The 21,942-nt window shown below is 38.2% G+C and overlaps 1 protein-coding gene across 2 annotated transcripts in view; it reads right to left on the bottom strand.

Annotated features, from left to right (window-relative positions):
- RhoBTB (Rho-related BTB domain containing) overlaps positions 1-20,929 on the bottom strand; it is a 591,168-nt gene extending 570,239 nt beyond the window's left edge. Inside the window, exon 1 of one of the 2 annotated variants that reach the window (XM_067156992.2) lies at positions 20,275-20,929. The gene's annotated coding sequence lies outside the window, so the exon portion shown is untranslated. The remainder of the gene's footprint in view (positions 1-20,274) is intronic. The other variant, XM_067156979.2, reaches the window with a different exon arrangement.
- Positions 20,930-21,942: the final 1,013 nt, after the last annotated feature.

Genomic DNA, 21,942 nt, shown 5'->3' with positions numbered 1-21,942 from the left:
TTGGTGCAAATCTCTTCATTTATCTCTTGGAGCTGCACGATTTTGAAGTTGTTAGCAGAATCAAGATCTTCTTCAATCACTTCACCTTCTTTAGATTTCGTTTAGTAATGGGTTAATAAATGAAGATCTGGCCACAGTTTGCACCATGCAGTTACCAATACTTTAGTAGACACATTTTTCCAACCTCAAGCAGATTGTAAACAACTACATAAGTGTCTTTTTTTTTAAATATTTGTTTTACGTTGCACCAACATAGATAGGTCTTATGGCGACGATGGGATAGGAAAGGCATAGGAGTGGGAAGGAAGCGGCCATGGGCTTAATTAAGATACAGCCCCAGCATTTGCCTGGTGTGAAAATGGGAAACCAAGGCAAACCATCTTCAGGGTTGCCGACAGTGGGCCTCGAACCCACTATCTCCTGGATGCAAGCTCACGGCTGCGCGACTCTAACCGCACGGCCAACTTGCCCAATTTAGTGTCTTTTTATGACCGACTAATGCTTTGCTCTTTGCTTATTACACTAAATAGAAGGCTTTTTCTGTAATGAACCTTAACCTTTCGCACTGCAAGATGTGTGGTTAAGGTTATTTTTAATATGTATAACTTTTGTTTTCTCAACGATTCATTTGTTTCTATACTCGTCCATGTTTTTATCTCCTTGTAAGATGTGTATTGTTTAATGTAACGCCTTGTGTAATATAAATGCCTAAATGCTTGCCTATTCCCACATTTTGGCTGATGATGACGCAAATCAGCGTTGAAACTAGTTCCAAGTACAAATACATGTTATAAATAAACTATAACATTTTTGTATTGAAAAGGTGGACCGTTTTAAGTTTTTCCTATCATCCTTTCTCAGTTCAATACGGACAAAAATGAAATTCCTAGGTTTAAACTTAACAGTATGTATAACATTTTGTTCCATAAGTTGGAGTAAAGGGGTCACAGGCTACTGGGAAGAGAAGAAACATACCTTTTATGGATTTAAGATCATCCTCATCTGGACGTTCAGGGCAGTTACCTAAACCAACAAACCTTTCTGTGGTAAATTTTGCTTCTTAAGGAACGTTTTAACCGATGGTACAAATTCCTTGTGAAACCACTCATCAAACAAATCCCATGTCCTCCAAGCTTTGCTCTGGTGTTTATAATTTAACTAGTAGATTTCTTTTATATTTTTGAATGCCCATTGAATTTTGGATTTGCCAATAGCAGCTTGCGCTTGTGCATTCCAGTAGCATTAGAACATGGCATAAACGACTATCTTTAGACATATATCCACCAGGAGCACTAGCTTCTGCTTTCATCCCAATTATAAATCTGATCAGGACCAAGATAACACTACAGTTTTTAAAATTTTTCTTTATATGGTTCAACGGCTTCAAAGTCACGAGACAGTTTTTCTCCTGTTGTGGTTAGAACGCAGATTCTAAATCATATTTTCAATTTATCAAGCCAGCAAAAATTAATTTTTTTCATTATTTGCGTATAGAAATATCTCACTTTTTCCTTAATAAGATCCCCTGAAATGGGAGTGTATTTATTACACTTCTACAGAAATTGTGTACAAAGCCTTTTCTACTAAAGCGTACTCAGTAGCTTTTATTACTTTCCTGTCGCTGCTTTTGCTGTTCAAATTGTTCACAAATCCTTCAATTTTTCTCAATTTTTTTTAAATGGTGGCACGTCCAACACCATAAAATTAGCCCGTCATTAAATTTTTCTTCTTTGTCCAGTTACTTATTCAGCCTTTTTGACCACAGTCAATATTTTGTGTTCACGTTTTTCACCTTTTCCTGCATATGACATATTGTGCAACTCGTACCACTAACGAAGTAAAAATGCAGTAAAGTTAAAGAACACATTAATCTGATAGCATAATCTATGCAACAAACAACTGGCAACAGACTGCTGTTTACTCAATCTCTCTCTCTCTCTCTTGCACCTTCAAGGCAACAGGTTCATGTTTGTTTTGTTTCGGATGACAACCAATGGAGGTCAAGGGCAAAGTGAATGCTCTAAACTGTTACCACTCTAGGGAGTGTTTGAGGACAGACGGAAATACCAGCAACATTTAAATGTGATAGTGCTATGGTCAAGAATAGCCTGGTGCACAATTTCATCGGTTTAAAAAAAAGAGCTAATATATATTTTAAGTCCTTTTTTGATTAATGGAAAACCATCTATAAAATACTAGGAGCCGATCGTTACTCCCCGACTCAGTTGTTCAATCTTTATGTTGAGAAACGTAAAGAAAAAGAAAACCAGTTCCAAATTGACCTAAAAAGGACAAATGTGCCATTTTCTGCAGCTATGAAGTGAAATATATCTCTCAAGAGAAATACAACACTTGCATTCAGTTAAAAGATGCTGCAAAGAGCAGAAAAGGTACTTATCATGCAATAACACAAGATTTACCATTCTTAAATGCCAGTACACTCTACTATAAAATGAAGGTGAATGTACAAAACTTTATACAATCCAGACTGTAGGGACAATAGGAAACCAGTAGCATCAACCTTGGCATAGTAACCATAAATCTGTCATTTTATGGTCTGATGGTTGCTTATACCAAACTATACCTCTAATAACGAAAGTTGAAGTCCAACATTTCTTAGAGGAAGGTCCGTTTACTGCCTGCTGTGGCGGGATAAAGGGAGTGGGGGCATGGTTGCCATGGAAACAAGGCTGGGGCGACTGCGGTTGCCATGGATCAGTGGTAGAGTGTCGGCCTCCGGATCCCAACATAATGGGTTCAAACCCGGCAGAGGTAGTCGGATTTTTGAAGGGAAGAGAAAAGTCCATTCAACACTTCATGTCGTACGATGTCGGCATGTAAAAGATCTCTGGTGACACATTTTGTGTTTACCCAACAAAATTAATTAAATCTCAGCCATAGACACCCAAGAGAGTTTTGGTGTACTCAGTCTGCCATCTAGTGGGCGTAGAGTAAAATGGAATGTTGAAATTGATGAGTAGACAGCCAGATGGCGTCAAATTAAAAATGTCTGCACACGGTAGCTGAGACCATACGATTATTATTTTTATTTTTATGGAAATAAATCTTCTGGCCAGCTCATCTTGCTTGGAGTTACCAAACCTTTCACTTCTGAGTTAGATCTTGGGATCAGAATGCCAGCGCTCTATTGTCTGAGCTTATCAGACGGAACATGAGACCAAGTCAGTCACAGTCTGGCCGGTTGTGTCCCATTTGCAATCACTCCCATTACCCTACAGTGGAAAACAAGAATGTGAAGAAAGACCAGTTCATGTCCCATTTGTGATCACTGTAAAATTATCAGCAGCCTGTCAGGGTTTTCCAACGTCAATGCAGCAAGGGGACTGCTAATTAGGGTGTACTCCATGCAACTGTGTGAAAAGGATTCTCCCAACCCGTCCCCTCTCTCTTGAACGGTTTTTTAGGTAATATTAGTCTATACTTTTTAACATACTGTAATTAATCCAGCTGTAGACACACATCATTGACGTAGCTTTTGTTGTTATGCTATCTGTGTGCTTACTTATGACATACAGGTCAATGAGACGAAGAAAGGCAAGCCTTATGCTTTATATAATGGATACTCTTACACAAATTTATGGAAAAGTTGGGGATGTTTGGTGACATGGGTTTGTTTTACCGCTGGATTTACATCAAAGCGACACAGATAGGTCTTATGGTGACAATAGGATAGGAAAGGGCTTGGAGTGGGAAGGAAACGGCCGTGGCCTTAATTAAGGTACATCCCCAACATTTGCTTGTTGTGAAAATAGGAAACCACAGAAAACCATCTTCAGGGCTACCGACAGTGGGATTCGAACCCACTATTTTCCGAATGTAATATAATCTTTTCGCGCTATCATTATAGAATTATCATTTTTTCAACTTATTTTAATCTAAACATTATCTTAACATTAAGTTCTAGAATCTTGTACATCTAATCCCAGCGTACAGATAAAAATTATAATTTTATTTATATAGGTGAAAACAGGCTGAGTGGCCGCACGTTTTAACGCACTACTGCTATGAAGCCAAGCTCTGCATTCGGGAAACGCGTGGGTTCGAATCCCACTGTCGGCTGTTCTCAGAATAGTTTTCTGTAGTTTAATATTTTCACTTCCAGGCAAATGCCGGTACAGTTCCTATCCATAGGCCAGAGCTGAATCCTCGCACCCCCTTACCCAATTTCATTCACCATAACACATTTCGTCTTCATTAGCTCCTCAACTGAGGTTGGTGCCAGGAAGGGCATCCAGCCAAGAAACATGCTGAATAAATATAATCTCATCTCATGATGACCCGGTATCAAGAAGCGAGGGGAGGGGTAGACATACATACAGACAGAGGAAAGTAGGCTAATTATATTTTGAGCAGCTGCTTACGTAACGTCTCAGTATGAATATTTGAACAGTTTGAGCATTATGTAAGCATTAATTTAATATTGTCCACTATTGTATAAGAAAGTGTAAGTTAACTGTTAAGTATGAGATGAGCTACAATTGCTTCACAAAAAGGGTAGCACTGTCGAAGAAGTTAAGTGTTACAGCAAAATTCTTTGTTTTGAAATCGGAGTGTAAAATTCAACAGTTTTAATACGCCCATCTTTTGTCCAAACTTCTTAAAACTCATTTAACTGCCTTTACACCCACAACCATCTGGTAACTCTAAATAAAAGGTTTCTTTGAGTCCTGTTTATTCTCTGTCAGTCCCGGTAAATATAAGTAATTTAATGAGTTTCAACAAACGATTTGTAAGAATCCCAGTTTCGCCAGTTACTTGAGGGATGTCTTCCTGTACCAGTCCTTCAGTAAGGAATTACCTCACAGCAACCTGACTGTTTGTATGTCACTGGTAAGAGTGATCGCAAATGGGACGACACCACCTGGCCAGGTAGTCTACAACAGATCACAGCGGTCAGAATGAACGAGGGAACAAGTGAGCCAGAAGCGATGCCGTAATGTGGCAACATCGTGAAATGGCACATGCAATGTTCCTCCCTCCAACCCTAGCTGTCATACTTCCACTTTCGTTATTAGAGGTATAGGAGTAAGGTCCTCTCCAATGTCTTGTTACATTCAACAATGAAGAGAAAAATTCAACAGAAATATCTGGAAAGAAGATACACTCAAATGGAGTGTGACTGTACACAGTGCAAATGAAGGTAAACTGAAGAGATGGGAAATTGTACTTCACACCCAATATGTATTACTGACAAAGGAGGCACAAGACAAACCATTTCCCTACCTCCACAGTATAGGAATATTCAAGAAAGGAAACTTTAGTGTATGACTATTTGGCCAGGATGTAGACCTATAGTCAAGGACAAACCTGTCACTAACTAACATGAGCTTTTAAGTACAACTGTTCCACACATATCTACTGCATTACAAAATTAACATTGATAATGAATTTCAGCCTTTCTTAAGAAGACCGAGCCTAATCCAGCAGCCTGCAGAGATTCCTCCCATGTACAAAGAAAGACTGAAAAACAAAGAAACCACGTGGAAACATCCACGAGAACTGAACTGAAGAGAGTCCTCTCAGTGAACTGTCAATTCCTTTATGAATCACTGCCACACTAGATATTATTCAACAGGCAGAAAAATGTAAAGCTTGTGTTAAATATAGTGCTAAAAGTGAACAAATACATGTATCAGTACTAACTAAAATTATTATACAGTAGAACTTAATTAACCAGTCAGTTCCCAGCGTCACCTATAGGTGTGGCTACTTGAAATGCATATAAATGGTTGACCGTAATATAATTAAGTTTGTAAGCACATCTATGAGTTACCTAGTACAACAGTATGAAAAGCTAGTAACAGGAAATTCACAATAAAGGAGTGTTATTCCTTTAGTTACAATTGGAAATTAAATATGTCTGCAAGTAAGAGGAAGTTCTGCTTCTAACTCTCACTGTAAGGCTGGGAACAACCATAAAAGGTGAATGTATAAATCCAATATTATGTAATATTGTTCATACTACTAACATATCACATTCGTCACTGACATTTCAATTAACTTAGTGAAACTTATAAATCGTAATTTTTGTTTCTCACACAACAGTTTGGAACTGCACAAGGTTTTAGAACTTCTCGATGAAGACCTTTGTATTGGCGGTGAATCATTTACTGATATCACCCTCATACCCCCGGAAGATGGTCACCAGATGGATGAGGAGAATGATGACAAAGCAGAAGTGAACATGAACCACCTTCCTGGACACTTACCGACTGCAACAGCCGAAATAAACCTAACATCTACCATGAACACACAAGGGGAAACACCAAAACAACCAGAAAATGTTTTGGCATGCACCAGTCCACTAGGTTCACAAGATAATGTGAGGAAGGAAACAATAGCAGAAAATACCAAAGGCAAACAATTTCATCCACAAAAATGTTAACAAGGAAATGGTATAATAATGAGATCTTTATTCATAAATCAGGGAGGGGTGACCAGGAAGAGATTACTGGAGATTGGAATGAGCTGAACTTGTCCCTTTGGCAATGTTTTGAGCTTTTGTTTACTGACACTACTGTTGACATAGTAAAAAGGTCAAACCTATACGCGTTACATCAAAACCACACACACTCAATCTAACAGCTGATGTGATAAGAGTTTATTTAGCTATTTGATTACTAAATAATTACCTTATGCCTCAGATATACAAAAATGTTATACAAAGTAAAATCAGATACTCATAATGAAATAGCTGCAAACAGCATCCATCTAAATTGCTCCTTTGAAATTTAACAGTATGTGCATCTCTGTGATAATTTCAATTTGCCAACAGATAAGTTTGCAAATATTGGTCAGACGTTTTTTCTTTTTGCAAGTTACTTCACGTCGCACCGACACAGATAGGTCTTATGGTGACGATGGAACAGGAAAGAACTAGGAGTGGGAAGGAAGCGGCCGTGGCCTTAATTAAGGCACAGCCCCAGCATTTGCTTGGTGTGAAAATGGGAAAGTGCAGCCAGTATCCAGTATTACATGTTATAATTACATGTTATAAACCTAATTTTAGGTCTGTATTGAAAGTTTAACAGTTCAACAATAATAAAGGTGTTTTAATTTGTTCCACCTATTCAATACTTATATTTTTACTTATAGTGGTTACATAATTAGATTCTTAGTTACATGGGACATGTTTTGCCCTCAATTAAGGGCATCTTCAGCCTAAACACAATCATCAAAAATACAAGTAAATTAAAAGTGGAAGTTAAAAGTTTAGTCAGTTATTAAAATTCGGAACATAAAAATGTGAAAAGTGATAAAATATAAAGATGCTAATGGAAAACCGTCTTATGATTAAATTATAATCTTGTCGAAGACTAAAACTTCTTCTATTAAAATTCTAATTAAAACAGTTCATATAAAATATTAATAGAAGAAGTTTTAGTTTCTGACAAGATTATAATTTAATCATAAGACAGTTTTCCATTAGCATCTTTATATTTTATCACTTTTCACATTTTTATGTTCCGAATTTTAATAACTGACTAAACTTTTAACTTCCACTTTTAATTTACTTTTATTTTTGATGATTGTGTTTAGGCTGAAGATGCCCTTAATTGAGGGCGAAACATGTCCCATGTAACTAAGAATCTAATTATGTAACCACTATAAGTAAAAATATAAGTATTGAATAGGTGGAACAAATTAAAACACCTTTATTATTGTTGAACAGTATCCAGTAATTGAGAGATAGTGGGTTCAAACCCCACTGTCGGCAGCCCTGAAGATAGTTTTCCGTGGTTTCCCATTTTCACACCAGGCAAATGCTGGAGCTGTACCTTAATTAAGGCCACTGCCATTTCCTTCCCTCTCTTAGCCCCTACCTATCCCATCGTCGCCATAAGACCTATCTGTGTTGGTGCAATGTAAAGCAACTTGCAAAAAAAAAAAAAAAAAAAAAAAATTAATAATAATAATAATAATAATAATAATGGTCAGATGCTAAATGACAACTCTTTTGAAACATTTTTCCTAAGTACCATCTTCACACATTGCTGTGTATGAAACAATGTATCATATTATGTAAAGCATAGTACCAAACAGCACATGAATGGGAAATCTGTGCAATTTGGTTATAAATTATGATCAGCTGCAACACGTATGTCTAATTACATTTCAGCCTTATCAAGGAGCCAAGTTAGCTGCTCTTCCTCATCGGGATACATTAGGATTGAGAGCTGCTGTAGTGCTGGAACTGCTTTCTTGTTTGCCTGAAAATCACAGATCACACAATATTTTGACAATTTCATTTACCAGCTTATAACTTCTCCGAGTGAAAAAAGTGATACAAGAACTGGTATACGAGAAAACTATGTACAAAAATGTCCACCCAAACCAACAGAAATCATAAAGGGAAAAAGAGGAACTATGTCTTTAAAAGTAGATGAAGACGTTTTGATTGCAACGAGGGATGAAAACAGTATTGTAATTGTTGCACCCAACTGCTCTATTTCAAAGGTGCTCACCACATGTCAGATGGCATAATGACTGACATGGACAAAGGAACACTGCCTTTGGACTTTCAAAGTGTGGAAAAATATAAGTATAGAGATGGATGAAGAAGAACTATCTATTTGAAGATGGCAGTTTATGAAGAGTGGAGATTTTCCTTGTCCTTTTGAGTTTCCATGTTTGTCCTAGTCTCCTAGTTCTGTGTTCTCTCTTCCCACACTGACATGCCATTGTGTTCGTCCTATTATATGTGTTCCTTTACCCCCCACCCTCTCTGACTTGAAGTGTGGAAAAAGTTTGCCCGGTCAGATGAGTTGAGGTACCAGTTGGTACAGGACAATGGTGGGGTACGAACATATGTGGGAAATATTGAAAAAGCTTAATCCAGCACACAACTTTGGAAAAAGTTATAGTGGACATTTTAAATGATTCAGTGACAATCTTATATAATCACTTAAACCACTCCTAAATGATAAGTAATCTAGTGTTTCCTTTCTGTACAATAATTTTAATATTCTCGTTTATACTTGGGGACAAAACATGACGACCTCGTCTTACACCACTACTCTCCAGTGGCAGCCCAGTGTCTATTAGCAACTTATAGGATTTACTAAGTCTATTGCAGCAGGAGTTGCCAAATCGTCTACTGCACTCGACACGAAGAAAAGGTAAAGATTGAAGAGAGTATGGAAGAAAGTGGTTTGGCAACCTCTCCATACCAAACAAGGATCACTTAGACCTCGTTAGCTCTGCAGCGTGCAGGGTGTGATTGACTGCTGGCTCCAGCTCGCTTCCAGGAACTCAGGCCGTCATGTTTTGTTCACAACTATATCATCGCCTTAATTGTAAAAATTCAGGATCCTTGTGGTCATTCACGCTTTGTGAACTGATGTCTTTTGAAAAATATATATATCACTTTGAGAACATCTTCAAAATATTTCTTTCATCTGTCTGGTGATTTTCTAGGATCTACAATGAATTAATTTGGTTTACATAAGATATTTCCCTTTCCGCTCCATTTCTACAATTCCTTAGTACAGTCGACAAAGGTTTCACGGGTACCTTAGCCTTTCCAGGTTACTTCCAAAATCTTCATGATTTCTTCTCCTCAGACTTCAGTTATATGTTTTACTCCATGTACAAAATCTACCTGCTTCAGTTCCTTGTTATGAGCCATTTTTGACATGCCTTCTTTTTACACTTACAAGGTACCCTGAATTCATCTTTTCCCATCTTTACACATTGTTGAACCAAGGCATCCCTGAATGCCAAAATTCTCTGTAGATATCTATATCTTCTTACAATCCTTTTAAACTTTTGACTAATCATATCCATATGTACTTCTGTCTAATTTCCTTGGCCTGCAGATTTTCCACCATTAGCAGTCTTCAGAAAGACTTCACTTTCTCTATCCTAGGCCAGTGATACTTAGTTCACTCCACATCAGATAATCTACGTATCATCGAAAAATCCCCACAATACCCATACATTCCTAACTAATTTCTTGAATTCATAGTCAGTTAGTTATGATACAGGCTAATTTTAAAAAAATCCATGATGCAACAGTCATTATGTGCCTTGACCATTGCTCAGCTCAGAGGCCTCCAGATTAATTTGATCCTTTTTTAGATGGGGTTGTTATCTTTCCATCAGGTAGCTCATCAAATGTTTCCACGTAGGCTGAGTGGACCTTGAATCAGCCCTCAGATTCAGGTAAAAATCCCTGTCCTAGTCAGGAACTGAACCCAGGACCTCTGGGCAAGAGGCAGACTAGCTACTTCTAGAGAGTAGGGCTGGTGTATTACAAATACAAGAAAACTTAATGTTAAATAATACAAGAGACATAACAAGAAGAAAAATTGTATGGCCTCAGCTTCCATGTGCATGCATTTTGATTTGATGCCATCTAAGCTGCCTGCATGTTAATTTTGACATTCCATTTTACTCTTCCAAATGGTAGAGAAATTGATCTCTGTTGGGCAATCTACGGCTGAGGTTAGGGTCGTGCAGCTGTGAGCTTGTATTTGGGAGATAGTGGGTTTGAATCCCACCGTCGGTAGCCTTGAAGATGGTTTTCTGTGGTTTCCCCATTTTCACACCAGGCAAATGCTGGAAATGTACCTTAATTAAGGCCTTGGCTGCTACCTTCCCAGTCCTCTCCTTTTTTCCAGCCTTCCATCACCAAAATCCTTTGAATGTTAATATCGCATGATGTCAAACAAGTAGGGACCTAGCAAAAACAAGAAAAATCTATGGCTGAGTTTTAATTAGGCCTACATTTGTCAGATAAACACAAAATATGTCACCAGAGATCTTTACATGCCAACGTCATATAATATCAAGTGCCAAATGGACTTTTTGTTCCAAAACTTATTAAATTTATACAACCTTAATAACAGAGCACTGTGCTTACAGTAAACCAATTGTCAGGTCATCAGTTAAGGGATTTTTAAACAATTTATTTCAAAAGATAGCTTTAAAAATGCACCCCCATAAAAAACTTCGGCCTGAGAATTTGCCCAGTGTGCCTTTTTATAAAACAGGCCCTGTTACTACATCCATAACTAATTAGCCTGTATATATTGTGTAATGCACTAAGCAGGTATCAGGTGTTTATTTATTTATTTATTTATTTATTTATTTATTTATTTATTTATTTATTTATTTATTTATTTATTTATTTATTTATTTTATGCCTTTGTATGTGCCGAAGTTAGGGCTCACGGTCCTCTCTTACAGTTAACCATGAGAACAGTTAGTTTGTTGAGTGTTTGAAAGAAAAAGTTGATTAAACAAAGGAACAGATTCAGGGAATTTACTATCACTGGTATTGAATCAAGAATATACTGCATGTAAGCTATTAAATTAATATTGATATAAAAGCAAAATGACATCAGCCCAGTGCCATCCAGTAGACATTAACAGCAATTTTGAGAACGAGTAGAAATTGTATTAAGGACTTTCCCCACTTAGCAGTCACTACCCACACAGTAGAAAGAAGGTTTTATATCCTAAGCAGAGTGAAGAGGGCTAAAAGATCAGTTCTTAGAGATAGTAAAATGAATGCAATTGTGTTAATACCTTCTGAGAAGGATGTAACACTTTTTTCTTGAAGTTTCCCATTACTTTTAGTTAATTAAATTAAGAGGTACTCAAAAGAGCATTATTTATTACTTTTAGTTAAATATGCAACAATATTCACAATAAACAGAGCTTGATAGAACGTAAGGAAACACATTCCAGCCATGACAGTTGCAGGTTCCCATATCTTCTCCTGCAAATCAGTTTTATTATTATTATTATTATTATTACGGAATTACTTAATTTGTACCAACCGAAGGTTTAGTACTAGTCTTCTTTCTCAGCATTTAAGGGGTTGGACTTAGGTGAGTGCATATAATAACTTTTCACCACTGGTTTTTTATGCTGATTGAAGCAAGGAATAAGGGGTTACACTTCACCTAAATGAGGTAAGATTTAGATGATTCACCTTTCAAAATAATGCGATTTATGCTTGGGGGGGGAGAGATTTCTCAAGCTTTACCCAGAGTCTTTTTGTCTGGCAAATAGATACAATTGGGGGTCGAAGGGGTAGTATGTGGTCCTGTGGGTGCACTTCTTGCTGATGGGAGTGCACTAGCAAAACACAGGAAATGCCATTTATTCCTACCATGCACGTCCACGCCGTGGCCTCTGGGCACATTCTTCAAGGTACACGGCTAAGTCATGTAAGGGCAGAAAGCGAGTTCCCGATGCTTAAATGGGGACCAATCAGCTAAGGGAGACAACCCTAACAGAAAACATTGGTCCACCAGGATTGCTGGGGGTTGAAGCAAGGCTAACAACCTCATTCCGGAAAACAAACTGTTACGAAGCCCCAGAATATGCCTCGGAATGGTGGATTTAATAGACGATGAGCTAAGCTAAAGGCAATGGATTAAACAATTGGTACCTGGAATGTACGCACCCTTCTACGAGCCAGAGCGTTGAAAGTATTGACGCAGAAACTAGAAGTCAACAAAGTGGACATAGCAGTCATCCAAGAAACAAGATGGTCAGGAAGAGATGAGATATGGGACACCAAAACCCACACAATATTTAGTAGTGGGAAGCCAAGGAATGCACAAGAAGGAGGAGTAGCATTTATAGTACGAAAACAAGTCAAAGGTGATGTACTACAGTTTTTGGCAACACTGCGTGTTAAAATGAGATTCTATAATTTAACAATCATAAATGTACATGCACCAACGGAAGACAAGGAGCAGATAGTCAAGGATCAGTTCTATGCTGGAACAAGTGCTAGATTCAAACCCATCAAGCAATGCTAAGATAATAGGAGACCTAAATGCACAAATTGGGAAGGAGGAGATATATCAAGGAATAATAGGGATCCATAGTGTACACAACAATACTAATGATAATGGACAGAGATTGCTTGACCTTGCTACCAGCAGAAACATGAAAGTGATGTCAACTTGTTTCCCTCATAAAGGGGTACACAAGCAAACATAGATATCGCCGGATGGAAAAACCTGTAATCAAATAGACCATGCAGTGATGAAGAAAAGATGGGCATCGAATATCATGGATGTCAGATCATTCAGAGGAACAAGTTGTGGGTCCGACCACTTTTTAGTTAAGGCAATCTTAAGGTGCCACATTATGAAAGCAAGGAAGGAGTGAGTAGGATAGAAAAGTACAATACTAGTGAACTGAAGAATAAGGATGTATTAGAAAGATACGGGGAAAGAATGGCAGAAGTTCTGGTAGAGAAATATAATAAGGACCAAACAGCAACGGTCAAAACCAAACGGACTGCTCTGAAGGAAAGCGTTAAGGCCGTGGCAAAGGACACACTAGACATTGTACCCAAAAGGAATGGTTTGATGAGGAATGCCAAAAAGCCATAGAAGAAAGAGATAAAGCATATAAAGCATTCCTAAAGAGAGACCAACAAGGATGAAGAAACAAGAGGTTGAAAACCAGAATAAAGAAGTAAGGAATGTATGTCGAAGAAAGAAGAGAAGAAAATTAAATGAGAAAATGGCTAGAATAGTGGAGGAATTTAAAGATAATAGCTACATGGCTTACAGAGAAGTTAATGAAATGAAAGAAGGTTTCAAGGCAAGAACAAACATGTGTAAGGACAGAGATGGACAGCTTTTGGAAGATAAAGAAGGGATCCAAGATAGATGGAAGAAATATTTCCAACACCTCCTGAACCCAGTGGAAATGGAAGGGAAAACACCAACTACCTCAAGGAATAACAATGAGACAAATGAATCAGAAGTCACAGCACCATCTATGCAAGAAGTGATAGAAGCCATAGGCCTACAGCAATTGAAAAACAATAAAGCACCAGGTATCACTGGAATCCCTGCAGAGTTGTGGAAATATGGAGGAACCCCATTACAAGAAGCTATATATGATCTAATTGTAAGTGTGTGGAATACAGAAGAAATGCCTAAAGGCTGGCGCAAAGGCATCATATGCCCATTATACAAGAAAGGGGATAAGCTGGTATGTAGCAATTATAAAGGGATCACACTGCTGTGTACAGTATATAAGCTGTTCACCTCCATCCTGAAGAAGAGACTAAAACCCCTGGCAGAAGAAATTCTAGGAGAATACCAGGCAGGGTTCCGGAAGGGAAGCTCCACTATTGATCAGATATTTACTGTGAAACAAGTGTTGGAGAAGTATTAGGAACGGGGCATAGATGTGGTACAGATGTTTATCGACTTTCAACAAGCATCTAATATTAAAAACTTCATATTATTTATGCCATGCTCAAGACTTTTAGGCATTACACAGTGACAAAGACTTTTTAAACCATTTATTAATTTTTTCACTCCTATTTTATTATCTGACCATCAAGTAAATTTGTAAATTTCGTAAGAATGATTTTTAAGCACCATCACGTTGTATATTTCTCCCATTTTATGTTATTTTATTAGTAATAGTCTATATTTTGTATTGTAATATATATATATATATCTTTGTTCATTTGACCTATTGTGGCTGATGATGGTGTCCAAGGACATTGAAACCGGTCCCTAATAAAAATGTTGTGATCTTGTATTAGCAACATATTTTGTATTGATATAAGGTGATATTGATAAGGTATTGATATAAGCTGGAAGTTGTTTCTATCATAGTGTAAGAAATATGTTATGGGACAAAGATGTGCCAATGGAAGCAAAGGATACTATGTACAAGATGTATTACGTACCCATAACAACTTACTGAGCAGAAACTTGGACAATGACAAAGAAGGATGAGAGTCGAATACAGGCAGCCGAAATGAAATTCTTGAGGAGTATGATACAGAAGAGTAGACGAGACAAAATAAGGAATGAGAAAATCCGGGAAGAAATTGGAGTGGAAAAAATGAATGATAGAATAGAGAAGAGCCAACTAAGATGGTTTGGGCACATAAAGCGAATGAGCGACGAAAGAATGCCAAAAAAGGTGATGGAAATGCAAATCCAAGGAAGGAGAGGCCGTGGACGACCACGATTGAGATGGAAGGATGCCATCCAACGCAGCATTATAGAAAGAAACCTGGACTGGGAGACAGTGTTGGAGGAGGAGTGGTGGAAAGACTGAAGAAAGTGGAGAGGAACCATATTTGCCCCTACCCGGCTACAGCTGGATAAAGGGAAATGATGATGATGATGATGATGATGATAAGGTGGATCATTTGTACTCTCCTTTATTATGTGTTTCAACAAGCATACAACTCTATGGTGATATTAAGAGAGTTCAAGATACCAGAATTAGCTATGAGAAATACGATGGTGGGAGTGAATCAGACTGAAGTATGCAGCTTCTTCGAAGTGAATCAGGGATTGAAGCAAGGAGATGGCTTAGCACCAATTAACCTGGCACTAGAATCAGTGATTAGAAAGTAAAGGGTGGACACCAGTGGAACACTTCTATACAAAACAGCTCAACTAGTTGGATATGCTGATGACATTAATTTGATGGGAAGAACAACAAGGACAGTTAAAGAAGCATTTGAAGACTTGAGTAGAGAAGGCAAAGAGATTGGACTTAAGAACAATGAACAAAAGACGAAGGTAGTAATGGTGCAGGCTCGGAGAAGGAAGTATACAAATGACCAACTTGTCCCTGAAAGATCCAAAGTGGAAGTGGTAGATGAGTTTAAATACCTTGGTGTACATCTAACCAACAAGAATGAGGAAATGGTAGAAATACAGGCAAGAATTCAAGCTGCCAATAGAGCATACTTTGCAGTACTACCTCTTTTCAGAAGTAGAGATATACACCAGAGCCTAAAAGTTATGCTATACAAAACCCTCATTCGCAGTATAGTGATGTATGGAAGTGATACGTGGACCCTCCCAAAGAAAGCCGTCGAGAAGATACGATTCCTTTGAAAGGAAAACCCTGAGGAGAATTTATGGACCCATATGTGTACAAGGGGAATGGAGAATTAGATTTAACAATGAACTATATTCCCTGTATGGGGAGGCACCCGTCACATGCCATTCGAATTAAGAGACTTAAATGGGCAGGTCATCTAATTAGGATGGAAGAACACCAAATCCCAAAGAAGGTATTCTTAGGAGACTTTGGAAGAGGAAGGCCTGTGGGAAGGCCACATAACAGATGGAAAGATGGTGTACATCAGGATGCAGCACACATCCTCAAGATCCGGAATTGGAGAGTTGGTGTGCGAGATTGACAAGTTTGGCGGAGAACAACTGGGGAGGCCATGGCCCATAAAACGGGCCGTCGCGCCATAGGTAAGGTAAGGTAAGGTAAAATAGATACAATTATTGTTTCAGGTGTTTGACAGATAAGATGGAGTAAAGTATAGCAGGGAGGTCCAACATTTACTTTGCCCAGTGTGCCAATGACCTGAATATAGGCCCTTTCTGGTACCCCTACCCTCCCATGTGTCATGATGAATAACCTTAGGCCTATGCTTGAAGAATGAATTATCAAATGCTAATTTCATATAAGCACAGGAGTTCAGTATAATTTCAACACTGATGATGGACCGTAGAGTCCGAAAACCAGTTTTGAAATAAAATTTAGTGTGCTGATACAACTGTATATGATTAATAATAATAAGTACTACCATCAGCACTGTTAATAAGATGGCTTTGATATTTTATAATGATTATAATTCCTTATCTATCCAACAATGCCTTCTCATATCCTTCAGTTCTGCTTCCAAATCTCTCACTGAACTTGCCCATTAACACTACCACATCCTAGTTGTTGGCCGACTCAGTGTATGACAATCAGGGCTTCATAAAACTTGTCTATCGAGCAAGCTGACTCTGTGGTATGGGCCACGTGACCGTGAGCTTGCAGTCGGGAGGAGATGAGTTCGAAACCCACTATTGGCAGCCCTAAAGATGGTTTTCCATGGTTTCCCACTTTCACAACGAGCAAATGTTGGGGATGTTATTAAATAAAGGGATGCGGTGAACTTTGTGAACGCTATCACGTACTTAAGTGTAAATTGAATCCTTAACAAAATTCTGTACAGACGATTGCTCATAAGAATTTTGTCCACGCACATTTGTGCGCAATAAAACATTTATTAAAGAAAGGGCAGAGCCAATTCCTTCCCTATCCCATTGTCACTGAAAATCTATCTGAATGATGATGCTTGTTGTCTGAAGGGGCCTAACGTCTCGGTAATCGGCCCATATATCTGAATTAGTGTGAAATTACAGGCAAAAGGCAAAGAAATTCTTTACTTCCTCCTCATTTGCTCCTTTATATGGTGGATACACTGAGGTAATCCTAGTCCTAATTCCAGCGACCACCAAACCTACCTATATAATTTGTTTATTTACGTGTCAAACAGAAACTATGTTGTACCCTATGGATTGTCTAATGAATAATACCACTTTGCACTCTTCCTTCATCTCTTAATTTCTCTTAAAAACACCTTACATCCTATCTCACTTCCCCGTTACCCCCAGACTTTTATACCACTAACTCCTACAATATTGAGATGCATTTTCTTTGCCGATTCAGCCAGCTCCATTTTCCTTCTTCCATAAGCCCCACACTTTAATCCCATTGAATTCCATTTTATTCACCAAGTTGTTTCCAAGGAGTCCCTAGCCTGTCAAAATGGAAGAGGGACTGTCACTCCAACATGTCTGATGCTTAGTTAAAACATTTTGTGTGTGCCAGTATGAAGTAGTGTGCTGACCTTATACATAGCTCCAAAAAAGAATTTTCACTCAGTGAATTGGATTGCATCAGCTGCATGAACACAAAGGGAGCCATAACTCTGAATATATCCATAATGCCTTTTCCAAACCAACTGATATCACGAATCTTGGGTCAACTTATTAGGTCACTCAGCTGTTGCCCATGATTCATGTAGTGATGGGACATTTGATTCATTTTACTGAATCAATTCATTTGATTCACGGCACATTAGAGTTGATTGAAATAATAACAATAAATTAATTTATTTCTCAACCTAATTACTTGTAACATTAGAGTCACCGCTCCTACTGCAGTTGTGTAGTATGTACTGGTAAGACAGCAGCAACAGCATTCAGTGCTCGCTGCTGCCATCTGGTCTTCATACTATGAACCCCTTTCTTAGAAAAAAATGCTAGTCACTTTAATACATCGAAGGTTTCTGGCGACGCAGGATGGGAAAGGTCTGGGATTAGGAAGGTAGCAGCCATGGCCTTAATTAAGGTACAGTCCCAGCATTTCCTGGTGTGAAAATGGGGAAACTACGGAAAACCATCTTAACGGCTGCCGACGGTGGGATTCAAACCCACCATCCCCCAAATGCAAGCGCATAGCTACACGATACTAACCACACGTCCAACTCGCTCAGTCATTTTTGAAAATATGTATTTTTCTATCAGCAGCAGATTTTTTAAAATTGTCATATTTTGTATAGGCTACCTGAGATGTACAGTAGCCCACTGGTTTCCTGATTCAACATACTGCTGGTGAATTGTTGCGTCAGTCGGCTCACTTACTGTCCACATATGATTGAAGTCTTGTGCAATGATGTGACATACGAACTGAGAGAATATTGAGCCGTTCTTCTAAAATAGGTACTTTTGAGTGGTCATGAGCATGACTCATAGGATAAGCTAGAGTCGAGTTTAATTAATTGTCAAATGTCTACTAAGTTATAATACGGTACTAAGATTCATTAAACTAATAAATAGTATAACCTAATAGCCTACCTACTTACTAGCTACTTTAGAATTACGTTTTGACTACCTTTTTAATACTGCAAATAAATCCATCCATTATTTAAACCTCCCTGTAAGAAGAGGACAGTGAATGCAAGTGGGTATTATTTTCAAATGAGCTGAGCTCAAGAGTCCATTATAGCATACGATTCTTTCATTGTACCATGGCTCTGTATGTATTGCTTCAGAGGAAGTTTGGCTCCCCGCCAATGTCCAGTGAACCGATAATGGACCGTGTGTGTGTTGTGTCTCACTGAGCCGTGCTTGCGCACAATTCTTTCGGTGTGCCATGATTCACTGTCTCGCTGCAGCGGAAGCTTGGCTCCCCGCCAACTCCAGTGTTACATGTGATAAATATCATTTTTGATCTGTATTGATGATACTTGATTGGAATAATAACAATAAGTTAATTTATTGTTGGAATAATTTAACTTATTGTTATTGATTAGGTGGTCCAATTAATAAATTAACTTACTGTTATTTTTCCAAAGTCCAGTGTCCCGCTAGTGAGCCGTGAGTGCGCAACTCAGCACTGTCCGCTGTGAGTAAGCTAAATCGTGTGCCGTGAGCTCACCGTAACTGTGAATCGATTCACTCGGACACTTGAATGAATCGATACACTGCTTCGAATCATGCATTCAGTAGCCAATACTAGATTCATGAACTAGGACAAGACTACAAGAGCTCATACTAGGAACCATATTTCTATAAAAGGCTATCATTTATCACATACATCATTTGTCTTACTTTATTGTTCACTTCACATCCCATAAAATTGCAGAAATCCAGCAAATTATCTCAGAAAAAAATAGGCAAAACTCTCGGACGGAGAATGTCAACTGAATGTTGTGAAGAATACACATCGTCATAACCACAAAGATATTGTCCCAATTATAAGTCTGTTTAAGTATGCATGCCAAACAAAGTGAGGCATAAGGGGTATTTGGCCTAAATTTTGTTTAGGTGTATATAAATTACCAGTATGTTAATTTATCACCAATGGCCTATTATGGCAAGGTTCTTTTTACTGTTTATTGGGTTTAGAGAATATATGCTGAACAAGGCTGAGATTAGACTTTGTTCAGGTATGTGTGTCATTCAAATTTTACCACTGGGAGCAGAATGAAAGTACTGGTACTGGCTAGATCTAGGCTGCTTGTATATTACTCAAAATCTTTGAGGAGGGAGGGAAGGGAAGGGATAAAACAAGCATGCTGAAACGTTATACAGGGCTAGGTTTAGGAACACATTGATACACTTCTCACTCAGTTCGTAAACACAGGAGTTAACTACCCCTATTAATGATGAACGGCGCACTAATAACTCAACTAGATAACGAAAGATAATTATTCAGGAACATGTAGGCCTAGGCCAACTGCTAATGAAATTTCACTTTTTTCATGTTGTGAAGGAGTACAGTACCTTCTATGGAGGAACTACCAGACGAAAAACTAGAATATCTTGATAATTATAATTTTCATGCAAGAAATTATTAAAATAGATACGCAACTACCTGGATCTCTAAAACAATTCAATAACACCCTAAAATAACTCTGCTGGAAACAAAATATATACATACACTATAAATTCATCCTTCAGTGGAGGATGAAAAATGTAGGAAAGCATTTTTGTGAAAGGTTATTACCGATGTTTTCGGTAGAATACTGCCTGTTCACAATAGTTTTCACTAACGACCACTAAACACATTCACACAACAGAGTTAAGAAGTTTTCGCCACTAACGAGATAATTCGTCTGAAGAATTAAAATACTTGTACTGTATTGAAAGGGAAATACAAAACATACACACAATTAAAATTCGGTTGACGTTTCAAACAAAGCACAGCTGGAGCACAGTATGAACTCAAGATAATGGGTTAAAACTGTCACTTGTCACATATCTCACATGACTTCCATTACATTCGACAAAATTACTGCGTTGCGCCGGTAAGGAAATTAAACAATTTAAAAATTAGTGCACACACATAGTCCACTTTGACATTAACATTAAATAATTCCTCGATGAACAATTAACCTAAGCTTTATAACACTTCCCCTTCTAGCCCGAGTCATTGCCAATTGTTTCACAGCCCAGGTCTTATAGAATTAGCATAAATACTCTTGACAACCTAAGAAACCGGTATCACGCAAATCATTTAGCGAGATGATAAGCACAAATACTCTTATTACGCTATAAAGAATATTGAACACAGCCAGTTGGTTTTCTATGTGCTAGCAAATACAGTGGTGTATTTGGTGCTAGCAAGACTTTAAGTTGTCATGATCGACGGTAGATCGATAGCACCGCGATAGCATGGCAAAATTGTTGTGCTGCAGTGTTCTCTCCCAACTTCTCCCAACCACTCGTGTCGCACACTGTCATTTCATTCGGTAGAAATTCACTTCAATAGTTTAGGTATGGAAGTGTAAAGGACCGTAAGAGATAATGTTCCTTCAACGATCCTATTTTGTTGCATATGTGATGGAACGCAAAATTAAAAAATTGTCTCGCATCACTTGAATGGTCAATCAAGGGCTTTGTTAATAAACTGTGTTCCCCCCCTCTCTCTCTCTCTCTCTCTCTCTCTATGTATACACGTATGAAATTATAACGTCAGGGCCAAATACATTCTTAAGAAGGTAGGTTGTGATTAAGCTGGAGGAGAAAGCATGGACCCGAACAATGGTAACATTGTATATTTTGGTCGCAGACCAAAGACAATCGAACTGTTGAAATTCTTACCTATGCTTTACTACTCAACAGATAATAGTTTGTAGAAGTTGTGTTGCTTATATTTGTGAGAGGGGTAAATCATGTGAAATAAATCGGGTTGATGCGTCGTTAACGAAACAAGTACGGTACTAATCGGCCTGTTCTAATACGATCCTGATCTGGTCATGACATCCGGCTCGATCGGCTCCATGACTAGCTGGCTAGAATATGGGCCCCGGGTTCAATTCCCGTTCGGGAACCAGAGGCCATACGCCATTATTATTACCACCAATAGCATGTGTACCGATGTATTCCCACCAAGCCAAGTTATAAGTGTGTATGGGGGGGGGGAGAGCTCTCGCGGATCCAAATTGAATAAATAGGGTTCCGGTTCTCTTTGATAAGGATTTCAGCTCGATAGGGATTGATGTTTTACATTATTATTTTGGAAGAGAATTTTTTTTTTTTTTTTTTTTGCTAGTTGCTTTACGTCGCACCGACACAGATAGGTCTTATGGCGATGATGGGACAGGGA

Source organism: Anabrus simplex, chromosome 1, assembly GCF_040414725.1.
Source record: "Anabrus simplex isolate iqAnaSimp1 chromosome 1, ASM4041472v1, whole genome shotgun sequence".
In the NCBI taxonomy this organism is placed as follows: Eukaryota; Metazoa; Arthropoda; class Insecta; order Orthoptera; family Tettigoniidae; genus Anabrus; species Anabrus simplex.
The sequence above is the reverse complement of the archived record's forward strand: the minus strand, read 5'-3'. Positions and strand labels throughout refer to the sequence as shown.